Consider the following 12,838-nt stretch of genomic DNA (forward strand, 5'->3'; position numbering starts at 1 on the left):
CTTCTTTTTATCATTAAAGAGTCTTTTAATTTCTGAAGAGTCAAGACCGCTGACAACTTTTCTAAGTCTCAGTTTCCTTGACTGTAAATACCTACCTTACAGAAATACTGAGATTGATTAACTAATATTATGCACACACACACGCACACACTCTTACACACCACTCCCCAGACTATAGCACCTAAACCAGTGCCTGGACTCAGTGTGGTCAGAGACAAAGCAGCTATTTCTGAGCAGAGAGGAAATGCCTCCTCACCACTTAATAACTCATCTATGTTCTTTTTCCTTAGTATTCATCTCTTTATTGACTCTGTGTTTGCTGACTGTATATTATGTGTCTGCTTCAGGCTTTGGAACAGGGTCTCTGCCCTCATAAAGCACAGAGTTTAGTGGAGGAGACGGACATGCTACTTATCTGCTCTATGACCTTGAGTAAGTTACTTAACCTCCCCGTATCCCAGTTCCATTATCTGTACAATGAAAATATTAATGTCGCCTTTACAGCACTGTTATGGAATAAGGTAAAATAGCATATGTCAATTGCTTAGTGCTGGCTTCATAAAACTAATGTGAGAGATAATGAGATAATATAAGAAAAGTGCTTAGAATCGTATCAGGATAATATTTCTTCCATAAATGATGGATTCATCTTATTATTGCGTGAACAGAGGAACACAGAATTGCAGACTGTGATCAGCTCCCTGAAGGGAGAAGAGCCGGCACCGTGACAAAGAATGACGCAGGGGACTTACGTAGGAGGAGTGGCCGGGGAAGGCCCCTCTGAAGAGGTAACTGCTAGGACGTAAGGAATCAGCCTTGAGGGTCAGCAGAGGCAGAACCAGTGCGGGCCTCCTAGATGCCCAGATGTGGTTCAAGCGCCTTCTCTGTGGCTCTCCAGCCCTGTGTCCTCAGGAGAGCCTCGTCGCTTCCCTGAGGCTCAGTCTTCTCATCTGCAAAATGAAAATTACAACGTCAATAATAAAGAGAATGAAGGTAATAGGAATGAAGAAGATAAAGTCAGCGCGGTAGATTTTAAAGAAGAACTCACGTCAGTCACCACGCTGAGAGCTTACGCATCAGAGGCAATTTAGTAAACGCCGGATTGCATCTGCTGCCTGGTGCTAGGCATGCTCCAAAATTTAAAGTTGCCTCCTTGGGGTCATTCACACAACCGGTCAGCCAGGCTTCAAAGCCCAGCAAACCCCGGGTCCTTCCCACCTCACCACTCGGTCACATCCAGAACAATCACAGTAGCTACCACATGAGTGGAGCACCTGCCCTAACCCGGGCCTTTTTTGTGAACGCTCTCTTTACCCCTCACGGTGTCTCGGTAGAGGGGATTCTATTCTCTGCCCTCATTTTACAGGGCAGAGGGGCCCTGAGGATGGGCGGCGTGTGCAGCAGTATGTCGCCCAGGCGTCCGCAGCCTGTTTTCCAAGCCCCTGCCCCCCTGACAGACCTCCTTCTGGAAGGGTGTTCTCCCGTGTCCTTAGGCTCCCTCCACCTATCAAGATATCCTACTCCCGATTAGTTCGCCTCTTTCCTTCCTTCCTCCCTTTTCATTCTTGTTCTCCTCCATCTCCTTTTGTGCATTGCACGGGTCTGGGGATTTGCTACGTTGGCAAGTCTGGATATGATGTTGGATAAGAGGCGAGGGGGAACGAGGAGAGAAAAATGATTCCCGTGATTCTGGCATGTGTGAATTGCTCTATTCTTCACAGCCAGAAGTAATGTCTGAATAATCTCGGAATTAAAACAGTACTTTTCCAGAGGAGGCCGTATTTTCTGGAATAAGAATCAGGATGCATTTCAGAGCAGGAAGGTTAGGAGATGGCCAAAATGTTGGGATTCTTCGGATTGAGGTGGGGGAGCAGTTGAAATTAGTTTTTGTGGAGTAGCTACCAAAGGGTGTTATCATTCCTATTTCACAGAGACAGAAATTGAGGCCAAAAGTCATTTAGCTTCTAAGCTGCTGGAGGTGTTGAACTAAATGGTGAAGCCCTCCTCCTGAGAATTATTCGCTCTGTGTGTTCACATCTTGTCCTGCGAGGTCCATTGTAAGCCTTCCGTGGTCCACAGAACTGATGATGTGAGCCTCGGTCTACATATGGCCATGACTTCTCATCCCATTTCAGAGCCCATCCCAGGCTCTGACCTCCCCCATCAAAGCATTCATCTTGTCTATTTACTTGTCCCTATCCCCTTGGACCGTGAGCCCATGACAGATTGTCTGTCTCATGTTTGTGCTCCGGGATCCGGGACAGCCACGTCCTCCTGCCCTTGTTCTATATTCTAAAGAATCACTTCTCCTGTTTCCCAGTCCTCCTCCCTCCGCTGGCTCCTCGCTTTCATCCTCGAGAAGTCCTCTGGATAGCACGCCCTTTCTGGGGAGGTGTCCCTCCCCTGGGCTCCCAGAGTCAGGGGCTTCCACATTGTAGAGCGACCTCCTCCAAACACTCATCCTTCTCCCACCTGGGCCGTGTTTTCCTGCTCCGTACACGTGAGCTGGATAAACAGACAAATGACCCATTACTGTTGTAGCCATGCGTCTGGGGCAAGTCTTTCCAATGTAATCGGTTAAAAAACACTTTTTAATGTGTGCTACTTAAGCGATCTGCATACATTTCATATCCAACAGATTTGTACTAGGCTGATTTGTTCTGTGATGTGGCAGCTTCAAATACAAAAGGAAAAGATACTGCTTATGGATGACCAGTTTCAGCATTTAGAAAAAAAAATTCCTCTAGGTATTATCTAGAAAATTCCTCTAGGTATTATCTAGAAAATTTTCAAGGAGGTGGAGGTGGGGAGGGCTTCAAATACAGAGCATTTTTCCCTGTACTTATGAGAAGCATCAAGTTTCTGTGTTTTTAGCAGCTAAGAGTGTAAAAAAGAGTGTTAAATTACTTAATAGTTTGTTACATATCAGGTCTAGAAAGCCAATTATGTAAAAAAAAGTCCACATGTATTTTAATAACATTGGATTCTATGTGAGCCAAAACAGCTTGCTTTTCTTTTTCCTTTAACAGCTATTCAGGAAATTCAGGTTATAGTCTCTACCTCCATAATGATTAGAACATTTTTCAATTGTCCATTCGCTTATCCATTCAGTACATCAATGGGTACCATATGCTGAGCACTGGGGAGCACCAGGGAGATGGCTGCATCCTTATCGAGTTATGGTCTCTGCTCGTCCCCTGAGGAAGACATGTATTAAATAAGCTCACACATCGATATGGAAATTACAAATGGTGATAAGTGCCCTGAATGAAGAACAGCAGGTGACCCACTTAAACCAGGTGGTTAGGGAAGTGACAGGCTAGAAGGAGAGCACTTTGTCCCGTCCTCGTTTTACAGTTGGGGAGATAGAGACCCAAGGGTTTAAGACTGTTGTGCAAGGCAAGGGACAGAGATGAGGGAAAACTCAGGCCTCCTCTTTCCAAAGCTGAGCTTTCTCCACTAGTCATGGTCCTCCCTTACCTAACTGATTCATCTTCACAAACACAGCATAAGACTTGGTTATTTCTAAGATCTGTCCACCTCTAGCGGTCAGTGATCTTATTCAATTAAATCCACTCAGATAGACACCCTTTGACTATTTCCCTTTTTTTCTGATCCTATTATGAACCACTGACAATAAAACAATCATAGTAATTCCATTATGGGATTATGTTTATTCCCACCCTCCTTTTAAAAAATGTTTTCTCATAATATCTGGAAACTGTTCTTTTCTTACACAACTTAACTCTAACTTTGTGTTAACAGGTACAGACACAAAACAACTGAATGAAGATCCACAAAGGTGAAATTAGGGGAAGGAAAGATATAACCAGGGAACCCATGCTTGTTCTGATATCTATGTAATCAGACTGTATATGCAGAAGACATTTTCTAAAATAGTCTGAAATAATCTATATTTCATTAGATGGTAGTGTTCATAGAACAAAGTCTTGTTACAAAATAAGTTCTCTGCAATCTGCAATTAATTAAGCAAAGGGACAAACTGTATTTAAAGATCTGTTGAAAGGATAACAACACCATTATTTTTCTGATACAAAGTGCTTTTTCCCATAATGCATCTGACCCCTCTTTTTTTTCTCTCTCTCTTTAGTACTTGACTGCAGTGAAATTCTTAAAATAGGCAGAGTTCTCATCAGAGTATTTTCGTTATCTTTGGAGTGTGTCTCAGATCCCCAAATACCATCTTCTTCCACTAACTGTTCTCTGAGATTTCACCACGGTGGTTTCATTCTTTCTAGCTAAGGCTTTGTTTTAAATTGAACAGAAATGCCCTGGTAGAGGTAACTCACATTTTCCTGCCTTCCTCCCTTTCTTCCTCTCTTCCTCCCCTTCTCCTAACCCTACATCTTTCCATCCTTATCTCCATTCCACCCAAATATCAAAATATCTCAGCATTCCTGGTCGAAATGGAAACTGAATCTCCTCTAGCACCCTTGCCCAGACCTTGCCCACTCAAAGCCAGCAAAGCACCTATAGGCTCAGGATGAGTCCAGGGCTCCCAGCTTGCCTAGACCACATGGCAGCCCCAGAGGAGGGTCTTCCTCGCCTCTGCACAGTGCACGGAACAGCATCTGACACCCTCTAGTTGCTCAAACAATGACGCTATTGAACCGAATTCAATCTAGACTGGCTGGCTGCGAATTATAGAATTTGAATCTGGTTCTACTGTGCTCAGCTGGCTGATGAGAAAATATTTATTCAAGTGGGAACAAGTCTTTTCTTTTCATGGTGTGATTAAAAGTGTTGGACAGACTGGGGTTCAAGTCCTGACTCTGATTCACAGCAGTGGTAAAACTTAAGTCAAATCATCGAACACTGGTAGGCTCAGTGTCTTTATCTTAAAACAGGGATAATAATACTTCATTGGATCACTGGGAGAATTAGGGAGAAGGTCGTAACCAGGTCTGTTATAGGGTCTGACACCTAATAGGTTTCCAATGCGTGTTTACAATCAGAGCCTCAGCACCTCTACCACCTGGAGGGTAGAGCTGTGAGGTGTAACTTGAGGCTCCGCCTTGTTCTGTTTGCTGAACAAACAAAATTCTACTGGCGTATTGCACCTGCTCTACCTACACAGGTGTGCTGCTATGAGGGATAAAACAAAAAAACTAACACAGGGCTCTAGCCATCAAGGAAGTAATCATTATGTTTGACTCGATCATTTAATTCATCTCATTACTTGGTAACAAACTGGGCCAGCAGCAAACTCCCCTGGATGCAAATGGAAAGAAGGGTTTAAATAATTGACTCCAACAAACTGCCTTCTCTCTGTCTGAAACATTGGATGAGAAACAAGAACAGTAGCTGCCTTGTCTTTCTGGCCCATCGCCAAGCTAGACAGGACAAGAAACTCACCAGCTACTTTCCCATTTTCTTACAGGTTTAAAATCTCCATCAAAGTGATGCATCTTTGGGGGCTTCCCTGGTGGCGCAGTGGTTGAGAGTCCGCCTGCCGATGCACAGGACACAGGTTTGTGCCCCGGTCCGGGAAGATCCCACATGCCGCGGAGGGGATGGGCCCGTGAGCCATGGCCGCTGAGCCTGCGCATCTGGAGCCTGTGCTCCACAACGGGAGAGGCTGCAACAGTGAGAGGCCCGTGTACTGCAAAAAAAAAAAAAAAAGTGATGCACCTTTGGGTGGATTATGGGATGAACTAGGAATCAAAGTTTTCTACGAGTCCCAGTGTTTTTAAATGCATACTAAAAAGTGAATGAGTGAACATACAGTGTCCATAATTCTGACCTTTCCTACTTAATTATCAAGCCCACAGGTATTTCACTTGTTCGAGCACTTATTTCACTAACATAAACAAAGCATGTCCTATGCATCAGGCACTGTGCAAGGTACTTTACCAGATTATTGTCGATCCATACTACAGACCTGTAAGGTAGTTATTATTATTCCCGTTGTGTAGATGAGGAAACTGAGGGTCAAGAGGTTAAACAATTTAATCATATTTATACCATTAGTAAAAAGCAGAGTCCAATTCTAATTCCAAAATAGTCCTCATGCACATAAAAAATGTATTTATTAAGGGGTATAAGGGAATTGCCCTCCAAAACTTCACTTCCTATGGTTTTTCCCACTTCATTTCAATGATGAGTCCGTTTTTTCTGTTGCACAGGCTGAAATTTTTTTTCTCTGATGCTCCACACCCAATCCGTCAAAAACTCATGTTGCCTTTTCCTTCCAAATAAAGCCAGAACTGAGCATTTCTCATGACCCCTCTCTGGACTCTCAGTGAATTGCTGTGGGTCTCCAAACCCCTCTCCGGGGCTTCGCCCTTGCTCCCTAGACTGTATTCTCATCTCTGCAGCCAGGGGGAGCCTTTGCAAGCAGACATTAGGTTGTGTCCACCTCCGATGGCTCCCACCTCAGTCCGAGTCAAGGCCCAAGTCCTAACAAGGCCTACAAGGACCTGCCTGACCTGGCCCTCTGTTTCCACCCCATTCCTACCATCCCACCCCCCACCCCCCGCCACAGTCTCTGCTCGTCACACCCTCCTGCTCCTGGCATTTGCACAGGCAAAGTTTTATTCACATCTTATGTCACCTTATGACATCTTATATAGTTTACTTTTCTTTTCTCCATGTAGTGTCTTTCGTCTCTCTCTAGAATGAGGTTAGCAATTTTCAACTTCCTGGTTCCTCTGATGTATTTCAAGTGCCTGTCACACAGTAGGTGCTCAATAAACGTATGTTAAATAAAGGAATAAAGACTGGACTGGGGTGCTGTTTAGTGGTATCAAGATGATATAATGGCCAAGGAATCCAAGACCATCTGATTCTTAGTCCAAATATAGACGTCCTTCCCAGTGAGATCCATAAGGCAGATATATAGCTGATCCTTGAACAACACAGGTTTGAACTGCACAGGTCCACTTATATGCAAATTTTAGCCAATAAATAAGACAGTACAACACAATCTGAGGTTGGTTGAATCCACGGACACGTAATTGCAGATACAGAGGAATCACAGGTACAGAGAGTTGATTATAAGTTATACTTGGATTTTCAACTGCATGGGGGACTGCATCCTTAACCTCGGTGTTGTTCAAGGGTCAACTGTATACACAAGAAACAGTATAAGGCAAAAATTAATGTAATATTTTATTGCCAGCTGGCCTGGGTTCCAACCCCAAAGGAGCACTCTGGGAAGCTGGACTAGAACAGGTGGCCTCAAGTAGGAGCCTAAGAGATCTTCCACCACCTCAACCCAAACCAGATTTCCAATCTTATCACACCTTGACTATCACCTGCAAGTCAAAGCAAGAGAATCTCTTACTACTTCTGCCGTGGGTGTTAAGAGAGGAGAGGGCAAGAGAATCCTATTAAGTAACGGCGAGAGAGAAGAGGGGGTCACACTCATGTCCTGACCTTCAGGGTACAGTCAATCAACAGCCTGGAATCTGACCAATCCAATTTCTGAGAGCTACACCCTGAAAGAGGGGTCTAGCAAAGATTCCTGCCCCTCCTCAGGTCTTAGACATCACACTGTACGTAGACAATTTTTATTGCTTTTTTATACTTTATGGAAACATAAGCATTTTCCTGTTTACTAAAGACTACATAGGCATCACATGTGATAGCTGTTGAATGTTCCATCCTAAGGGGTCAGGGGCTTCCCATTGGACAGGAGAGGGACCCTCACTGGCTGACAATAGGCACGACCCTGCTTGGTCCTACAGCCCTGGGCAAGGATTGTATCCAAAACGACTCACTTTATATTCTTGCTACTTTTAGTCTGGTATGAAAAGTACAGATCAGTACCATACGATCCAGCAATTCCACTCCTGGATCTATACCCCAAAGAACTGAAAGCAGGGACTCAGACAGGTACCTGCACACTAATGTGCACAGCATCATCATTCACAACAGCCCAGAGGCTGTTCCTGAAGCGATCAAAGAAGGCAGGCAGCCTGTCCTCGCAAGGGAGCCAAGGAGGCGGGGTGGGCCCTAAGACCCAGGAGGAAGAGCAGAATGGAAGTTTCTATGTGTATCTCAGCTCCTAGGTTAAGGCAGTGGGGTGAGGTAGGGCACAGGAGGAAATGGGCTGGGTTGGGGTTACTGGGCTCATCAGGAGGCAGGAGGCTGCCCTGGGCTTTGCTCCCAACAGTTGGTAAGGAGATAAGGAACAGACCCGAACGAACACCGCGAGCTCCAGTGAAAGCCTGATTCTGAAACGTTTATCCCGAAGTTCATTGGGGTGCCTCATACGGGGCTGAAGAATAAAAGAATTTCTGCCAGTGGAAGCCGGTAGCATCCACCCCTCAAAATGAAGGAAGCTGACAGCTAATTTGATCAGTGTAGATAAGACAAGAGAAGAAAATGTTAATTCAGAAGGGAAATCTAATCAAGCCGCCCTGTACCTCCGTGGGCCTCCATCACTCACACCGCTGCTCTCAAATGGGGTCCTCCGCAGTGTGCTGGGCAGGATACGGAAAACACAGATGCCCTCCTGCAGTGGGAGTTGTGCTGAATATTAATGAATCTTTGTGGTTAACTTAAAACAAGCAGTGAGATACTTTAGTCTAGCAAGCAAACTTCGAATTGTTCAGATTAAAGTTGACATTTACTAGCCACTTCCCACTGTGTGTGTGTGTGGGGGGGGGTTGGTCCTGAGCCCCTTAAGAGGGACTTCATGGGGAACGTTTGGGGGGCCCTTCCCTGACCAAGAGTGTGGTGCCCTGGCCACTGCCTCCCTCTCAGTCCAACTCAATCCAACTAACCCAGCTCAACAAACATTTCCTGACTAGCTGGAGGCAGCCCTGCCGAGTGGTAAAAACACAGGCTGCATCCTTGACTAGCTGACTGACCTCGGGGTGATCCTATTACTACCTGGGTTAGCATCTCTGAACCTCAGTTTCAGGTTTTATTTTTCCTAAAACTGGGATTAACAGCAATACCTCCTTTATAGGTTGTAATGAAGAGTAGAGAGTAATCAGCTCAATAAATATAAATGATGATGATGATGATATTCTAGGATATATTCTATAATGATATTCTAGCATTATGCTCTTAACCTTCTGAGCCTTTGCACATGGTGTTTTCTCTGCCTCAAACTCCCTTCCCTACCTCTCGCTAACCTCCCCTTAAGTCTCAGGCCCTGTGTCATGTCCCCTGGGTCACTTTCCCTGACCTCCTCCTTCAGACACTGTTTCCCCGGGACAGTTAGGTCAGGGATTCTTTCCCCTGGGCAACCCCTGTCCCTTGGCTTTCTGCTTTCCTAGCATGTAGCCCATAGAATGGAGGACAGCAATCATTTTAAACATGCACACACATGCATGCACACACATACATACACCCACCACACACACACGCACGCACACACACACAACAATTATCTTGGGCTTCAAGAGGCAGGAGACCCTGTCTTTGAGAGTCAGTAGAATAAATGGTTGAGTCTTTGGAACCAGCCTGCCTGAGTTCAAATCCTGCCTCTGCCTCTTCTTAGCTCTGTGACCTTAGGCAAGTTACTGAATCTTTCTGTGCCTCAGTTTCCTCATCTGTAAGAATGGAGGCAATGATAGTAACAGTACTGCCTTAAACCAAGGCAACCTGGCTCCTGTGCTGTGGGAAGACCTGCTCTGGCCTCCTCCAGCCACGCCCTTCCCAGGGGACCGAGGGGACATTCCACTGGCATCCTCAACTCTCCCCTCCACACGGTGTTCTGGGTGCACCGGACTCCAGAATTCCCAGCCCAGGCAGCCTCTAACCCATCCACTTGCCGGGCCTCCAGGACTTTTTACCTAGTCTGTCTTCCTTCGGGCAGACAGCACCACGGACACTCCCAGGCCTGAGGGATGGCCAAGCAGCCACTGTATGGGAAAGGTTTCTGGACTGAGCTTGAACGTGAGACTAAGGATAGAAAGGGAAGGGGACGAGGAGCTCTCTATGTACTTTGACACTGGTCTGCAGGAAGCTGTGCAGTGTATGACGCTAGCTAGCCCTTCTTGCAGCTGCTAAACCTTCAGAAAAGTTTACCAAACTCATACATGCTTCCTGTGCGTGGAGTGCACGTGTATGTGTGTGTGTGTCACGCAGAAGTGGGGAACAAGCTTGATTTCACGTTGGGGTCAGCACGGGGTAGGTAAGAACAGCACAGACAAAAAGTTAAGAGACTTAGAGGCTGAGGAAAGTTAGCCTCGTGGGCTTAGCAGAAATAGCACAGGTGCATGTGGATCTCCCTGGGCCAGGGAAGTATCTGAAGGTGGCTGACATTTTTGCACCAGGGTCTCCCGGGGGCAGGGGACCACGACTGACATTTGGGTCACGTGACCTGAGAACAAGTACTTATGCAAAGAGTCAGGGGACCCTCACAGCCGGGATGAGAACAAACCACTGTCTGGAGATAGTACAGACTCGCTGGCTAAAGCAGAGAACACGGATGGGCTGCAGACTGCTCTGGGGCAGGAATCCAGAGAAGGATGGTCTATAGGGTGGGGAGGAGAAGAGAGGCAGAGGGGGAGCCTCGTCATGACGCTGGTTTCCTTGGTTCGTCTCCCCTCACTAGAGCCTCTGCTTCTCGAAACAGATGCTGGGTCACACTTATCTCTCTGTTCTCAGGGCCTATTATGTGCCTGTCAGCAACAAGGCACTAATAAATGTTTGTTGAATAAACAAATGAATAGAAATGTTTTTGCATATAAAACATGATATGTTGCTTAAAAATTCAATTTGTGCTCAGCTTTGCAGACGCACATCAATAGTTGGTTATTTTAATTACGTTCAGCTTTTCCTGTGCAACATTTATGAAGTGGACGGTGGCAGTAACAGAACTAAACTCATCAGTGTAGAAAGCTAAACAGGACCATCCAAGGTCCATTTTGACCCTCAATTATATGATATGGCGACCAGTATTTGGGACAGATTAAGAGGCAGTGTGGTCCAGGGGGATGATCAACTCCCTTGGACAAACCTTCAAGGTTTGAATCCTTGCTCTGTCCCTCACCATCTGTGTGAATTTGGGCAAGAATCAAATTCTTCCGCTGCCATACGAGGGAAATAATATTTACTTCCTAGGACGTGCCATTTATGAGTGATGGCATGAGGATGTAAGTGGAATATTCAGTAGAATTAATTTCAGGTACTGCTATTCTTGAATGCAAATCTTTAATCATGGTGAACCTGAGGTGGAGACAGGTAAGTTGCTTCAGGCATCAGCTCCCAGCTCAGGATCCAAGTACCATGAATGACAGAACACCTGACTCTGCCTGGCTTTAATCCAAAGCCTGTGACCCAGCATTCATTGAGATTCAATATGAAATCTGATCCCAAGCACTGAAACAATATTTAATATCAGCCCGTCGTGCCACTGAGTTCTGCTGTAATCTGTTTTCAGATTTGCTGAAGTTTTCTTTTCGATTTTATTAGCAACTATTTCAAATGAAATTGGCACCAGACAATTGGATTACTGAATTGTTGACTCTTATATCCTACTAGACAGTGAAAAGCAAATGTAATTTTCACCAGTTACATGTCAAGCCTTGGCCTAGAGAGACATAGTGGGAAAGGATCTGAATGGATGAGAAACCCAGATGCGGGCTCTTTCTCTGAGCATTGCTTATGTTCGTAAAACAGGACTCGAAAGGGTTAAGGAATCAGCTCCTTATTGCTTCCACAGTACATATTCATATTCACCAAACTTCGTTCCTTTAAGACAACATTTTAGCACGCCTTATCCTCCAAGTAATTCTTCAAGGAAAAATAGATCAGATGAAGGGCATGGACGTTAGGGCCAGAGAGAACCAGATTTAATTCTTATTCCAGCATGATGGTGTTTCGTCTGAAGACAGAAATTACAAGACCTCCTGGCAAACTTGTTAAAAAATTAAAAGAAATGGTCATATACAGGAATGGGCCAATCATTCCCGATTCTCCCCTCTTTTTACAGATGGCAGCTCATCTATTCATTCATCTATCCGGCAGGTAATATTTTTGTCAGATCCTAAGGGGGCAGAATGTATTATTATTGTCAATTATTTGCTTTTTTGCTTTGTCTGGGTCTTTGAATGTGAAAACACACGGGACAGACCTGAATTCAATCTGCAGCATTGAATAAAACAATGTAACTCACTGAGGTTTGGCCGGTGTTTGTTAACACATTAAATGCTGACTAATACACTATGTGCTTAGGGTAAAAGACTGAACAAGACAGACCCTGTTTCCAACGCATGGAGGTTATAATCTAAGGAGGAAGCTTTTAAACAGTAGTTATATGTGGACCTAGAGTCTGTCATACAGAGTGTCAGAAAGAGAAAAACAAATACCGTAGGCTAATGCATATACATGGAATCTAAAAAAAAAAATGGTACTGATGAACCTACTTGCAGGGCGGGAATAAAGAGGCAGATATAGAGAACGGACTTGAGGACATGGGGTGGGAGGGCGAAGCTGGGGTGAAGTGAGAGTAGCATCAACATATATACACTACTGAATGTAAAACAGTTGGCTGGTGGGAAGCGGCAGCACAGCACAGGGAGATTGGCTTGGTGCTTTGCGATGACCCAGAGGGGTGGGATGGGGGGGTGGGAGGGAGTCTCAAGAGGGAGGGGATATGGGGACACGTGTATGCATATGGCTGATCTGCCTGGCTGTGCAACAGAAACTAACACAGTATTGTGAAGCAATTATACTCCAATAAAGATCTATTTAAAAAAAAGTAGTTATAATAAATTGTGCATAGTGATCCCTGGTGGACAAGGGAGAGGCTATGGGAACGCGCAGCCGGAGACCACATCCTATTTATGGGGTCAGTGGCCACAGACCAGCCTACAGGCCTGGGCAGTTTCTTGGCTTTTTTATGAGCTGGGATGTG

The 12,838-nt window shown here is 45.2% G+C and overlaps 1 protein-coding gene across 12 annotated transcripts in view; it reads right to left on the reverse strand.

The window, feature by feature from the left end:
- The window catches only part of KHDRBS3 (KH RNA binding domain containing, signal transduction associated 3), a 623,624-nt gene that overhangs the window by 165,271 nt on the left and 445,515 nt on the right, over positions 1–12,838 (reverse strand). For all 12 annotated transcript variants that reach the window (XM_079901866.1, XM_079901864.1, XM_079901860.1 and 9 more), the window contains 3 exons: positions 5,377–5,623; positions 3,061–3,197; positions 753–950 (listed from right to left, as the gene is read on the reverse strand). The gene's annotated coding sequence lies outside the window, so the exon portion shown is untranslated. The remainder of the gene's footprint in view (positions 1–752; positions 951–3,060; positions 3,198–5,376; positions 5,624–12,838) is intronic.

The sequence above is a fragment of the Stenella coeruleoalba genome (genome assembly GCF_951394435.1).
Source record: "Stenella coeruleoalba genome assembly, chromosome: 17".
Taxonomy (NCBI): domain Eukaryota; kingdom Metazoa; phylum Chordata; class Mammalia; order Artiodactyla; family Delphinidae; genus Stenella; species Stenella coeruleoalba.